At 33.7% G+C, this 16,847-nt stretch overlaps 1 pseudogene; it reads left to right on the forward strand.

Moving 5' to 3' along the window:
• The first annotated feature begins 14,678 nt into the window (after window positions 1-14,678).
• On the forward strand, window positions 14,679-16,513 carry LOC149218496 (AAA-ATPase At3g28510 pseudogene; annotated as a pseudogene).
• The last annotated feature ends 334 nt before the right edge of the window (window positions 16,514-16,847 follow it).

Consider the following 16,847-nt stretch of genomic DNA (forward strand, 5'->3'; position numbering starts at 1 on the left):
ATTTCTAAGTGTGTCAAACTCATGTTTGACTTTTAATTAACGTGCAACTTTTGAAAATAATTTACAAAGGTTTTGAAATTTTTTAACACTCACAATTTATTTTATGATATATTTTTTTGGTGGTTTAATATATATATATATATATATATATATATATATATATATATATATATATATATATTTTAAATGTGAAATTACTTTTTATATAGATTCACTTCTATATATAATATTAATATATATAATCTACTTAATATAAGAAAAAACATCTAAAATTATTATGTCACTATTTAAATAAAATATTCCTAAGCTATAATGAGAAATATGTAACAAAATCTCTTTTAAGTCTTACTACTAGGACTCCAATACTTTTGCAACAATTACAAAAAAAATCCAACAAACACATTTGTGATTTTCTATCACTTCTTATATCAATATAAAAGTATTTTTGAAAATCCAATCTAAGTTTTTCTTCTAAACTCTTGCTCCATTTGAGTCCCTTCCTACATTAATACAACTTATTTAGATAAATGATCAACATTTGAATTGAATTATATATATATATATATATATATATATATATGAAAAAAATATCAAAATTGTCTTTTACCTTCATAAATTGATTTCTAATTGGAATTGATATTATAGTCTCAATTTTACATTTATTACCTATCTAATCTATTAATAACTTAAAGTCTCCCAATACTTATAAATATTTTTCTATTGTTTTTTCATAAAAATATAAAATGCCTAAAACTTAACTATTCCTTTACTAACAACATATTTCAAAATAATATAATGTATTGATAAGAAAATACAATATCCCCGACGTCATATATTTTTATAGCTCTTTGGTATGCCCCTAAGTCAACATGCATTTTCATAATTAAATATGTGTTCCTTTAATATTATATAATGTTTTTCTTTCAAACATTTTTACCTATGTTTAATAGCTAGCTTGATTTTATGGGCAACTTGTGTAAGAGTCATATATGGCCTTGAAATATCAAGTTGTCAAATAATGCAAGGTAAAGACTTATAAGCATTTGTAGATACGTTAGTTATTTAAGAATATAGACAACAAACAAAAGTCAATTAATACCGTTTGTAAATTTTTGTTATAAATGATTTTAATGCAAAAAAAAATTCATTGTTTTAACTAAACACTTATTGAATTTTAACTTTGTGATTTCAACTATAAAAATCGCAATACTTAAAAACTTTAACAATTTTAAAATGATATAATGCAAAAGAATATAAATTGAAAAAGTATAAAAAATAATATAACGCAAAAGAATATAAATTGAAAAAGTATAAAAAAATAGTATAACGCAAAAGAATATAAATTGAAAAAGTATCGGACTACGGTGAAAATAAATGGGAAACATACTATAATACGAATGGTCATCCATTTTGACGAAACCCATTGACTTGAAATCTATTTTCACTAGGATGCGTGCCCCTAGGCACATGCTTTCATCATCTAGCAAGATATGCTGATATTATCTATGTTAGAAGTAGGTATATATATATGAATTTTTTTTTAATAAATTTTATTAAACAATATTATGGAAAAAATTAAAAAAATGTAATTATATTAGATTGTGAACAAAATCTATCATAAAAATAAAATATAAAAAATACCCTAAAATATAAGTTGTTAGGTATATAATACAAATATATAAAAAAATCAATAAGTTGTCCGGTATATAATACATATATAAAGAAATCAATTTTGTTATTTTTAAAAGTTTATTTTTAATTAATTCTTCTAAAAAATTGAAATGGTTATAATTTAAAAAAAAAATGGAGGTGGTGGTGGTGGTTAACGTCCACTGAGACCAAACTTTGGTCTATCAGACCTAAAGAAACAATTATTTAGTTTGATTTAAGATTTTATTTTTATGCTCAAAAAGCTTGGCGAGAAGTCTCCCAAGCTCACGATAATTTTGACATATTAAAAGGCTAGGATGGTTAGTATTGCGACAAAGATTATGAAACTGAGATCTAATGTGGTTGTACACAAGGCACTCTAAGATGAAGTGGTTTTCATCCTCGATCTTCCTATTCTCACAGAGATGGCAGGTACTTTCCATCCATGGTGTTTTAGGAGCTGCCAAATGACCTGTTTCACTATGGAGCTCATGAGAGTTCGTTCTAATCTTCCCTATTTTAATTTTCTTCTTTGAGCTAGTTAAAATAGAGAGATACTTTTGATCTTCTAGGGTGGGGTTGATGACCGTCTTATAATAACTTAATTTTCTTTTAGCTGCTAAATCTTTCTCACACCGCATTTTTTCTTTGAACTTAGAAGTAACAATATTTTTAATGTTATTAATGTTTTGCAATGCATCATTCTTGTTGATCTCCCAAAGGTTTAACCAGGCCCTCATGTCTTTATACCACCCCCGCTTGAGCCTTAAGTGGTTTTGGCTGGAATTTAAAGCTAGCTTAGGAAGTCTATGATCTCCTATATTATTGAGTTTGTGTTTGTACAACAAAACCCTGGTCATAGCTAGGCTCTCGATAGGTGAAAAACCTACTTCTATAAGAGGTAACTTCATATTTTTCTTATTTTTTAAGAATAATAAAAACAAAAAAGATTCTATTAAGTTTGTGTACCTGGTCACAACAAAGTACTCGATAGAATTACAACTTGTACAAGTATGTCACTTCAAAAAGACTTGGAGGGATGAAATCAAAATTTTCTTTTAATTTTTTCTTACTAGTTTTTGGAAGAATAAAATTAAGTCCATTGGTAGGTAAATTTTACAAAATTGGCTAGTAACAAAATGCATTTGCAAGGGGTTGATATTTTTTTCTTGTCCATATTGCTTGGTGTTGGGTTTTCTATTACACTAAAACTTGCAAGGATTAATAAACTTCCAAACCATTATCATTACTTTTATCAATAATTCCATGGTGGACTCTAGATAACCTAGACTGATATTTTTTGCTTGTCTATATTGCTTGGTGTTAGGTTTTCCATTACAGTAAAACTTGCCAGGATTAATAAACTTCCACCCATTATCATTACTTTTATCAATAATTCCATAGTGGGCTCTAGATAACCTAGACTAACGCTCTTATACTCTGTAAAAATCTTCTCTATACTTTAACATGACATTGTAAGTAATAAAATACTCTTACACCGGGTGCATTGCTAGTCATACTCCTATTATCTTTATTTTCTTTCTAAGCCTGGAGGTCAGAAAATTGTTGGCTCACCGATTCCAATTCGACCTCCAGCTGGTGTATTCTTTCTTGCTGCTGTCCCCATTATGACAGAGAAATGATCTGATTTCGAAGTTCTAAGATTTCTGTGTACCAATCCAGAGGCAGATGAGGGCATTGCTGACACTAATGACCCATTCTAGATTGGTAATCTAGACGTTGACTTATGTTCCAAGTTGGAAGGGGAAGAAGAGGCACCACAGGCAGGATGATTGAGGAGTAGTCTTCGTTACATGCTGCTGGATGAACTACCACCTAGAGTTCTCTCGTCCCAAGAAGTAATTCGGGTGCAATGAGTGATGGAATGCTCCTAATACCGCCTTTCTTAATAGAGTTTCCGAGCTAAGGTCTTTATAAGGGGCGTCTAATCCAGACCAATTTGGAAATTTCAGAACGATTGGCTGTCACCTTCCAGGTTTGAAGATGAGACAACCTTCCAATCCACACCTTTGTGCCACTTTTGTGGAGACACCCGGGCCTGGTGATAAGATTACTCCTCAGAGCTGCATAGAAAAACAAATGCGTTCTCCAGGAAAGAGCCAATTGCCGGATTAAGAGATTAAAACACCAAACCGTGAAGGATTCTCAAAAATGCGAATTCACGGAAATAGGAGGGTGGCGCGTGCTGATTGTATTTCATGAGCTCAACATTCATCGTAGCAAGCTGCAACTCTATCCGCTCACATGTTTTTGGAGTTGATCTCGCCGTCATGTCTATTGCATTATGCCTGATGAAACTCATCTGAAGAGGTACAAAGCTCTGGTTTAAAGGACTGGATTTGATACCATACACATACCATGCATAAATGTTGTTAATCTGGGAGGATAGTGTCCCCGTTTCTTCAAGGGAGAGGATTGGTGACGTACGCCACCTAGATCGCACATCATGTTGGAGCCAACGTGCCAGCATGGGCGGTAGTCGGCGAGATGCAGCTGATCTTAAAATTTTATTGATTCCTCTTTGTTTTTGTTATTTGTAAGTGGTGCTTCGATCTTTCACCTTAATATGGTTCATTTTATTTGGAAGTCTTTTAATCCTTGGTGGAGCCATTGAATCTTCTTATAGCTGACAAGCTCTATTAGCTTGAAGATTGACTTCCTTATTTTGGCCCGGCAGGACATGAAAGAAGGATTTATGAGAAAGAGTATCAAGGATGCCCAATATTTTTCAACATATGAGAGTGAGCTAGTTGTTCTTAGGAAGTGAGGTTGAATGTAAGAGAAAAATGATGATAAAGAGTCTCCCAAAAGGAAATATCATGCTCTTTGGCTAGATTGTTTGATATATGGCCCAGTCCCCATGCAAATCTTATTTCAGTCTCTCTTTCACGATTGATAAGAATCCCCCATCGTGCCACCCTATCAGGTAACCTTATCTTAAAATAATGTTATAATGCATTATATTTTAAAGAAATTCATAATTATAAATTTTTTTTATTATATTACTTAATTTATGATTTTGAGTAAAAAGTTTTATTAAATTTTAAATGTTTATATATTATGTAATATAAATTATTTTTTACTTTATAATGTATCTGGCATAATTGAAATTTAAGAAATTATAAAAATTAATTAAATTATAAATTTATTTTTAATTGAGAGAAATTTTGTGGATAAATTGTATGGAGGATTTTTAATCATGTGGAATGTTTTGGGTGGATACTCCACCCATACCTAAGAATTATCAAGGTCTATAATAATAAGTGGAGTGTCCACCCAAAAAGTTGGACAGAATTAAAAATCTTAAACAAAGTTTATCCCCAAAATTTCTCTCAATATGAATAACTCTATGTATTTTCAATTGTTATTATTATTATTATTAATTATAAAAAGAATATATATATATATATATATATATATATATATATATATATATATATATATATATATCAAGATCCTTAATTATGGAGATTCATCCCCTTTACTATATTACAAATAGGTTTTGTTACAATACCATGGTTTATCAATGCCACATGCTAAAAAAACTATAACTTATTTCATATGACTTTTTCTCTACTTAATTGTTCTAATTAAAATGGAAAAATGACATAACTACTATGGAGATAATTCTAAACATTTGATTTGTGCATAGTACTAAGAATATTCTAAAATATTTCCTGGACCTAATATTTCTTGATAATTAAATTAAAATTATGGAAGTCCTATCCCAAATTGAACATGGCTAAGTAAGTATTTAATTTTAGAATATACATCTAAAAATTACCTAAATGTATATTATAATTAAATGAAAAAATGAGTCATTTTCTGTATAAAGATTTGTGTAAGAGAATGAATAACTTCTCAATATATAAACAATTATTATGTAAAATTTTAAATCAATCAATTTAAAGTATAATTATTAATTTCCCCAAATGGGGTGATGTGTATGGAATAAGGGCAGGGAGCGCAAGGGCGGCGAAGGGGGGGTGCGGAAGGCGGTGTGGGATGGTTGCGCTGGTGCATTGACTCGGGGCGTGACATCCCATCCTCTGGGAGCTTTAATAAAATATTTTTTGAACGTCAGTGTGTAGAGTTTGTTACATGTGGATTGTCTTTGGGAGAAGGCAAGCAAGGTCACCACAAAATCTAATTGTGTGATGGGAGTTATGTTGAGTTCTTTAAGCATGGGGGAGTCCATGTTTCTGAAGCGGTCTCTAAGAGAATTGAAGGTTGGATTCCATTATTAGGAGTCTAGTTTCGGGAGGGGAATTCCATCTCATGGTTTCTAAAGGATGGTGTAGAGGGGGGGCCTCATAGTGATGCACCTAAGGTAGATAAGATGTAAGACTACATGTTTGAGAGGGGGTAATTGTGAAGCCCTGCAGAACACAAATAGTTGACATGAGTCAGGCCCAAGCCAATTGCATGAGGAAAGCATTGTAGAAGTCTGCTTGTTTCTCTATGGGTCAAAGTAAGTGGCTATGAGTATAGAAAACATTTTTTGGCTTTCCATTGCAAAACTGGATGACAATTAGGTTTCCAAAGATTGATGTTGCATAAGATTCAATCTAGAACCAAGTCTACCAGTGATGGTAAATTTTGGCCCTTTTCGCTAGATTTTACTTTGGAGTTGTTACAGTGTAATAGTGCTTTTGGAGTGGTGGTATTCTTTGTTTCTTAATTTGGTTAAATTTGGTAGTGGTTGTTTCCATTTCAACTTCTGGGATATTGGTTATATTGTGATAGCTTTCTTTGAGGCAATTTGGGGGTAGATCGTATTATTTTTTGGGTTTGCTTCACTCTGTGCCTTTTTCTAGGCTTAAGAAAGTCTAATTATCAACTTGGAAGGGTTACCCCTATGTCCACCTCTCTTTTTGATCCACTTATGTCTCATTCTTCAGCAGGGAGGTGGTGGTGCATGGGTATTACTAGAGAGAAGTGAGGATGTATGGGGTCAATGTGGGGTTATGATAAAGCCAGAGTTTAATCTATAGTGGCATATCCTTCCATGTACAGCTGTGGCTTGAAGCGAAGGATAGTTAGAGACTATAATGTAGATCCTTTTGGAGTTGGGGTAAATATGTCCAAGGGGGAAGAGGCCTTAGGGGTGGAATTATATCCTTGAGAAATCACTCCCCATGTGTCTACCAACTGTGATCAGCGGTCATAACCATAAGTGTTGGGGGTTTTCTCTCTGGATCATAGGGAGTGCTTTCTAGTTGAGTTTTGTTCTTCTATGGGGAAAGGAAGTATCCAACACTATATTAGCTATAGGAGGTGAAATCATGCAATTTGAATGTGCCTATGTCAAACACAGTGCCACATATTACCAAGAGAGAGCCATGCATGGTAATATTCGATTGTATCAAGTATAATAGGTTTTGTTGCACACTATCGTGAGCTCATTCCATACTAGATACAAGAAAAAATTACCTAGGAGGAAGGAGAGGCTTCATCCCACATAACTTCCCACTATGATTTCGAGGTGATGATGGATTGGACAGAATGGATTTTGATACAGGACAGACAAGAGGCAAGGTTAACCATTACATACAGAAAATGGACTTTTACTAGCAGATGAAATTTCTTCTTGGGAGAATGATTCAGGATCATCATGAGTCTTATTTAGATAATATGCTTCACTGGATCATATACACACTCATCTACGCTCTCTGTATCAAAGGATGGAACGAGTTGAGTGACACCTAGGTGTACCCCTAAATGTTGGATGTCCTCCAAAATGCCCATTGAACCCCATCCAGGTGGCAGGCTTGGACTCAAAATCCATGGCATGATGTTATGTTGATTATGTTTGTTGTCTTTTTCTATGATGTGTTTTATGTATATGGTTGATTAGGCATGTGTGTCAGTTATATCTTGGTAAATTTTGTATCATTGGGCTCTCAATTATCTATCTCCTCACAGGAAAATATTTTTTTGGTTATAGTCAAGTCTCCCATGTGAGAAATTGACTAGAGAAATTGACTACGAAAAATGTAATCTAAACTATATAGCATAATTTTCTTATTGATAAATTTCACCTTATAATTTTTTTAATGATTATAGTAAAATTAATTTAAAAATAAATTAATAATATTTTAATGTTAAAAATTGAAATAATTTTAGTTAGAACTTCTAAATATAATTATATTCCAATTATCATATCGATAAAATTAACAATTAAAAAAAAATTAATTATTTAAAAATTACATATTTTTTCATAATATTAATTTCTTTAATTATAAATAATTAAGAAATTTTAAAATCATTATAAATAGTAAATTAGTCAATTTATATTATAATTATAATACTTAATAAATTTGAAAAAAAATTGTAAAAAGTTGTAAATTATATTATTATTTTATTTTTAGCCATAAGTCTCTTTACCAACATAAAATAATCTCTTTTCAATTTATGATTATATTGATCTCTTTCAACTAAGGAAAATATTTTAGTGATATGATTATTCATGCTATAAATATTACATGATTAATCATGTTATAAATATTATTGGTAATAATAATGGATGGAAAAAATTTTAAACACAATTTGTGATTATTAATATAAAATTTAATATTGAATTAACAATTTATATATAAAATAATATACTTTTATTATAAATTTATTTTAATTTTAAATTTATTAAGTATTTAGAGAAATTAAAGCTTTTAAGATGTAATGAGTTCCAAAATTAAAAAAAAAAATTGTAACTGGAGAATTTTGATTTCTCTAGACATTTAGCAGATTTGGAGTTAGGATAAATCCATATTAGTTCCCTTTTTTTCTAGAGAAAAAATCATATTTTTATTCAACCTGTAAACAATGATCAAAATTACATTTTGTAGATGCCATTAGGCATTCAATCATGTCAATCTTTCGACTAATGCACTATAAAAGAAAAACTATAAAAAAATAAATAATTTTTCCATGAGCTAAGTGTGATAATAATCACTTAACTACCCCTTTTTGCCTTTACTTTTTTCAAGTTTTTTCCAGACCCCATGGTTGTGTTCAATTGTTACTATTGCCAATTGATTTCCTTCTTCCTACACATGGAATTCTTTGTCTAAATTTGAACTCTCTTTATATCCCCTGATCCCTTTTCAATAAGTGTATCCTCTTTCTTTTGCTTTGGTGTTTTGATTTCTACTAATTTTTTTCTCTTCTAGTTATGGGTCATGATCTCTCACTAGTTCCCAACTCCTCCATCTACCTTGCTACCTTGTTGTGCCTGAGCATCCATTTTTGAAGGATTTTCCACGGGCCCTTCTTCTTCATCCTTAGAGCTATTAGGTACCTCGCATCCTTTTGGCTTACAAGTTTGCCTCCTTTTCTTTTTTGGGATATTTTTTCTTGTGGGCACATGTTCTACATATGTCCTGATCAAAAGCATATTCGACATCTAAATGGCATATTCTCATAATCTAGAATCTGGGTCCACTAAAAGTTTTCATGCTTTAGATGGATATGATCAGGTAGACCTTTAATAAGGCCTATCTCAAATTATGGAAAATGTAAAGATATCTTTGTCTTCTATCAGTGTCTGTTATTTTGAATTTTTCAAGGGAATTCCCAATACCTTCTAGGACTTGATGGTGCCAAAAAGGGAGAGAGAGATTTGATAATCTCACCCACACCGATATGGTAGTGACCACCATGCTGGTAGCATCAAATTTTGGGAACCATGGGGTAAAAAAAATCCTAGCTCTACCTCAAAACCATGGCCCGTCATTTAGGACTTATTCCCTAACTTTCTCTGTGTCAAATTGAACTGTGAAAAAACCTTTGGAACATAAGTAAAGTTCACAATTGGGTGTCCAAGAAGAATATACCCAATGATGTAAATATTTTTTTCTCATCCAAAAGCCATTAAATTTACATATTAATGTTAGAGATTATAGATCAACAAAAAGTGATTTTACCTTTGGGGGTATAATGGATGGTGTTTTTCCCACTTGCTCGACTATGTAAGGTCGTGGCATATTTTGTATCTAGTTATCAAGAGCTACAAACTTCCTTTTCACTGCATTCTTGAATGAGGTGGGTCCATTAGGGTTTCTGACACCTGAAAGTCCACTCATCAGCCTCATATTTAATATTGAGGTGGAGCATCCAAATCACATCTTACAATGATTTCCCCTAAAAAGTCAAACTTTGTAAAAGCACTAGTATACCCAATTCATTCTCTATGGCCTGCTTCAATTTTTCCACTTGATACGAGCCTCAAACCCCTAAAAGAATTGATTTCCCACTTAGGGTTTTAACAAAAATATGAAAAATCTCCTCCAGATCCATCTTTGCATTCTAAGGTATTTCGATCTAGGGAAGATCAAGTTGAATTCCCTTGAAAAAATTGACATTCTCAAGCTTAGTTGCAATTCCCAGATGCGAATGGAGTAAAAGAACTCAACTATTGACACACACACACACACACATATATAGATATATAATTGAAAAATGATGATACAATTGTGGGAGGCCCTTGGCTTAAATACAACGTTGGGTGCCTCTTGGTGAATGGGCACGATCTTTGGTCATGCCCTTTTTCCTTAATTTAACTAATCATTACAGAGTTAATTAATTTTTACATAACATTGCCTTCATCCTGAAAAGATGCTTTGTCCTCAAAGCATACGTAACGACAGATGTTGTTGACGAAACATTTCAGTCTCTCAAGAAGCTTCCTCTTCTGGTAAGTCCTTCCACTTAATCAAGTATTCTTTGATGTATCCTAGAGTGCCTCAATTTATTCTCCATGTTCGGTCACCTTCGTCTCAAGATCTATCAATCTTTTATTAAAATCATCCATCGACATTGATGAAGCCATTGATTGGGTGTGTGGTGGAGTATACTTATCTAGCTTTAACTTTTCTTAACTTGATCCTAATTTTTATTTTTTTATTTTATTAATTAATCAATTATATATATATATATATATATATATATATATATATATATATATATATATATATATATATAGATATATATAGATATATAGATATAATATTGTATAGTATTTTAACTTTATACTATATAATTGTATGACGTTCCACAGTGCCAACATCCAAGGGTCGGTCGAAAAATGAGTATTCATGCATGCAGCGGACAACTCTAGGGTCGGTTGACGGATAAATATGCATGCAACAAACAGGAAAATTGGGGATAATGGACTGTCAGAAGGACCTAATGGACGAAGGTGTGTTGATAGCAGACAAAGATGTGTTGACAGTGGAATGGAATAGTGGATTCGCAGCAACATAAGAGGTGGTAAGGTGACAGACGTGATTCAAGAATTGGGTGTTGACTGCAAAGTTTAGTAGTGCACAACAATGGCCACTCTAGACGACAGACATGGTTGGGAAAGGAGATGTGAGGGAACGACTGAGTCAGAACAGAGGGATGGTAGGAGCATGTAGGACAATAGAAGTTTAGAAGAACCTAAGATGATGGGGGAGTGGGGGACTAGAAGATGGGACAAAGTGCAGTGAATTGAGGCGGAACAACGTGTGGATGCATTGTACGAGCAACAGTAGCAGTGCGGTTGTGGCTCTGATACCAAATGGAGTAAAAGAACTCAGAAATTGACAAGAATATACCTGACACATAACTAGATCTAAAATATTCCAAGACCTTGTATAATCGAACAAGTGGAAAAAGTACCTACCATGGACATTAAAGCTATAACCTTCCATTTCCCTGCATCCTTGAATGAGATTGATCCATAAGGGTTTTTGATACCTGAAGGTCCACCCCTTAGCCTCATATTTAATATTATGGTGGAGTTTCTTTCAATGTCATAAACTTTCATCTGAATGAAATATTGTAGCAATTTCCCCTCAAAAATCAAACTTCGTAAAAACACTGGTATACCCAAGTCATTTTGTATGGCCTGCTTCAATTTTTCCACCAGATTCAAGCCTCAAACCACTAAAATAATTGATTTTCCACTTAAGGTTTTAACAAAAATATGAAAAATATCCTTTATATCTGACTTTGCATTCTGAGGTCTTTCAATTTGGGGAAGATCAAGTTGAATGCACTTGAAAAAAATTACGTTCTCAAGATCAATTGCAATGCATAAATGAGAACCATCAAAGGGAAAAATCCACTTACACATTAGTTGCTTCAAAACTATAAACTCTATATCTACCACAAGGGTTTTCTCCTTTGGCATATTGAGACTCTAGGAAGCAATTGATGTATGAGATCCCTGCCCTTTGGGAGAAGGGCGCACACTGAGCAATCTCGTAGGGCCCGCTTAATGTAGCTTACCCAAACAAATCAAAGTACCACCAGGGACATCTTCCTCAAGTGTAAAGAGACCCTAATAAATAGTATATGTTCCTAGGGAACCACCACAACATAGAAACTAATAGATCATGAATTTTCGTTGCACAAATAAGGGGAGAAACAATAATCAATCGCATTGGGCATACCTAACACATTTTCCGTGGATGAGCCCTACCATTGCCATAAGTCCATGGTTTTGTAGTCGATCTATGGCTTTGAGCCTTCTTGACGAGGTCAAGCCAATCCCCATCATAAAAAAATTTGATCAACCAAAGCGATCACTGATTGTCGTGAGTTGTTTGTAACAAGTAGCATGATCTGGACTTCATCTTTATTCCAATGTCGATCCTCACATCTTCTCGTAGGCATGATACCCTTGGCGACACTAAGTAGAGTGTCGCAGAGAAACCAAAACCTAACATAGAGTGAAACCTCCATCCCGATGCCAAGTTCAACTAGTAACTTTCTTTTGAAAACATCCCTATACTAATTCTTAATAATATTATTTATATTTATATAATTTCACATCTTTATACATAAGAATATTCTTATTTTTAATTTTATTAAAACATTGATTATATATATATATATATATATATGAATTATTTTTCTTTGACACATTTTATCATTATTTTAATTTAATTTTACAGTGTGATATGAATAACATTGATGATATAGATAGATAGATAACTTAGAAAAAAGTTGATTGTAAATATTGTGTGCTAATTAATTTAAATATGAGGTTCTAATTTGAGGAATATGAATTATCATTTTAATTTATTTGGTTAAATGGATTTTAATTTTTTCTCTCTTAAACACACATTTCCCAATTCTATATTTAGAAATATTTATATTTTTAACTATCCTTGTATTAACTAAATTTATTAAGTTGTTATATGTTTATTAATTATTTTTTGGAATATCATGGTTACGAATATGAAATTTATTGTAATGTAATATACAAATTATGAGATTATGAGCTTTTGTGGGAAAATATGTTCACAACTTTATTAATAAAAAAAATTACAATATAACAATTTGATTTGAATAGACTTATTCTTTTCTATTACTTTTTTAATTGAGCCATCATCATCATCATCATCATCAATTTAAGGCTTCATTTTATGAATATTACACCATTTCTCCCATATTAAAATGACATTTCAATATTTGCACTCATTTACATACGCTATAACATCTCTCTCATACTTTCAAGTGCCTCTCAAGACCATTAACATTAGCAATAATACTTTTCTTGAAAAATATCCAATTATCTTTTTTAACAATAACCAAGAATCATCGTTATATTAAAAGATACTAAGCTAAAACTTAGTTTAGATACATGACTTACATAAGCAAGTTGAAACTAGTGGACATGGTTGAAAAGGAGTACAAAGTATGGAATATTTTGAACAAAATGCTACAATATCCACATTATTCTACTTTTACAAAGCATTGAAATGTTACATTAAACCATGAGGAAATATTCCTTTGTTTTGATTTTTGCTTAGTTTAGATACATTACTTACATAAGCAAGTTGAAACTAGTGGACATAGTAGAAGTGGAGTATGGAGTATTTTGAACAAAATGCTACAATATCCACATTATTCTGCTTGTACAAAGCATTGAAATGTTACATTAAACCATGAGGAATTATTCCTCTACTTTGATTTCTCAATCTCTTGGTTAACCATTAAAGAATGAGGACATGCCCTTTTTGCCTTTTTCACTAAAGTTCACTTTGATTTAGCCTTGACCCCAAATTAGTTATGTGATCAACCTTAAAGTTATAAATCAACTTGAAAATTAGCTTATTTTATTAGAGAAGAAAAATTCTCAATATAAATAATGAATTATATTCAATAAATTACCAATCACAACTTGAATTCATATATTTACATTTTACTTCAAAGCCTGATATAAAATATAAATTTAGTTGGAAATATGAAATAAACCCCAACATACCTATATGTTCTTCTTAATTCTTGATGAAAAAAATTTACCCCTCCTCCTGCCCCTTAAAAATATCGAATTATATTGAATTATGCTCACTAATTATATAGAATGATCCTCACTTCTTAGTGAGTGAATTACACGCCATTTTTATTTAAATTTTCTTTGAAATGAGAATTCAATTAAATTTTTTTATTAACAGCTACGATGGCTATTTTAGCGCCCTACGCATTGATTCCTGGGTAGTGGGTACACTAGATAATGGTGTACACTCTAAAATATATGACAGTATATATATGGAACATGTGAAAATTCGATGGTATGTAAATCACAGATCCCACGTTACACAGAATGTAGACTGCATAAGCCTATCGCTGTACGAGGCCTCTACTTGAGCGTCGTTGCTTTGACCTATAGCTGCACTAAATTTCTGGTGTACAGTCGTGGATTCCGACGTCTTGACGTTAACTTCAAATATAATATCGAACCACAAGCTATAACTAAACTTATCATATAAATAATTGTTTATAACTCTTCTGGAAAACAAAATAATTGTCTGTAAGTTGCATTTGGCGTGGTATGGGTACGGTTGTGTGTCATAAATGGGTCAGCATCTGCTTTATCAGAGTATGATGGGGTACTTTCAACAACTCACGTGCGTCTTTTTCAACCACATGGATAAGGTTGCTCGTCGCGCTCTCATTTCCCAGGAAAATACGAACAAATTTACAGAAGATCAGAAGGCACCGACATTACGGTTTGGTTTGGGTTGGCATGATTCATTGGATTCAGCCAGAATTGAAAACGAAACACCCTTCGGTCCAAGAAGGAAATTTCTATTTAAATTCTCGGTTCTTTCAATTTCCAGTGAAGGCCCGTCAGATAGCCAGGCCGAGTTCGTCTGAGTTATTTCTGGTTTCATATCTCTTTCGTACTAGGGTTTGCGTGTATGATGAAAATGGAGGTCTGGTCGAACTTGGGTTCGATCATGGCTACCGTGATATTCATACGGACCATAGTGAAGGATTACGCACCTCCAGAAGTCTATTATTTCTTTTCAAAATCACTGCGCAGGTTCATAGGGTTTGTTTCTTCTTACATCTCAGTTGTCATCGACGAGAACGATGGGATGAAGGTAAGCGAAGTTTACGAGGCTGTGCAGACTTACCTGAGCGCAAGATCGACCTCGGCTGCCAAGAGATTAAAACTGAAGAAGCCCAAGAATAACAAGGAGTTTACCTTCAGCATGGATAGGAACGAGCAGATTTCAGAGGAATTTGAGGGGATCAAAGTGTGGTGGGTTTTCTACAGCAGCGAGCCTAAACAGCAGATCGTGTTCTCTCGGAACTCTGCATCCGAGGAGAAACGCTATTATGAGTTGACGTTTCACAAGAAACACAAGCAAAAGATATTCGATGTCTATCTTCCCCATATCATGGCCGAAGCCAAAGCGCTGGAGATTAGAAGCCGCTACAGAAAGATTTACACCAATAAATCCGACTCCAAGGACTTTGGATACTGGAACAGGGTGTGGACGCCTGTTGTGTTCGATCATCCTTCGACTTTTGAAACTCTGGCTCTGGAACCAGAAATGAAGCAAGAAATTATGGAAGATCTCCAGAGATTCTCGAGGGGAGAGAAATATTACAGGCAAGTGGGGCGGGCATGGAAGCGGGGTTATTTGCTCTACGGTCCCCCTGGAACTGGCAAGTCCAGTATGATTGCTGCCATGGCTAACTTTCTGGATTACGACATCTACGACCTGGAGCTGACCCAAGTGAAGAACAATGCGGCACTGAGGAAGCTTCTCATCGCCACCACCAACAAATCGATAATTGTGATCGAAGATATCGACTGTTCTCTCGATCTCTCTGATCGCAAGAAGAAGAAGAAGAAGCCACAGAAAGATGGCGAGGAGGACGAGAAGCCGCCGGAGCCTGACAAAGCGGATGAGATCGAAGCGAATCAGGACAGCAAAGTGACCCTCTCGGGAGTTCTGAATTTCACGGACGGGTTGTGGTCGTGTTGCGGAAGCGAGAGATTATTCGTTTTCACCACCAACTACATTGACAGGCTCGACCCGGCGCTTCTCCGGTCTGGTCGGATGGACAAACACATTCTCCTCTCATTCTGCACTTTTGGGGCATTCAAGATTCTTGCGCGCAATTACCTCTCCATTGAAGACCATGAGCTGTTTCCCCAGATCCAGGATCTGATGGAGACAGCTCAGATGACGCCTGCGGATGTAACGGAACATCTAATGAAAATGACAGATCATCATCCCACCACTGCCCTCCAGAACCTAATTCAAGCTCTTCGAGAGGCCAAAGAAAGAATCGCTACTGCCGCTTTGAAGCGCATATCAGAAGAAAACGCTTGTGCAACAGTACAGGGCCAAGAATAATGTCAGCAAAGTCGTTGCAGACATCAATCCTTACTTAGATCTTCGACATCCACTAGAGTTCATCAGTCGCAGAGTAGAATTACTCAGGTAATATTCGAAATTTCTTTCCTAGTACTAGAAGTTTGGAGTTTAAATGTAATCTGTACTCTGTTTTTTTTCTCCTTCTTGTAATTTAATTTACTAGTCTCTGGTCTTGTTTTCCTTTGAAATTTTGTGCCTATAAAGCAGTTTTAGTGCAGAGAAACCATACATTAAAAATTGGAGTTTTTAATACGTACAAACTAACATAACCGTGAGTTTCAACTCTAGCAATAGATTGTAGAATATTTTAGTAATTTTTGTTCAAAGGAAACACCCTGCAATTTATCCAGAGTTTTACAACTACATGAACAAAACGCCGAAGATGATACTGCGCTTGAAGAAGAGTTAAAACATTATTAGCTTCCCAAATATGTCGTGCCGTATGTGTGTCCGAACCTTCTGCATCCCCTTCCATTAGAATCTGCCCATTGAAAAAAGAAAAAGAGA

This window comes from Pinus tabuliformis, chromosome Q, assembly GCF_031772625.1.
Source record: "Pinus tabuliformis cultivar Carrire ecotype Pingquan chromosome Q, CPIR1, whole genome shotgun sequence".
Classification (NCBI taxonomy): Eukaryota; Viridiplantae; Streptophyta; class Pinopsida; order Pinales; family Pinaceae; genus Pinus; species Pinus tabuliformis.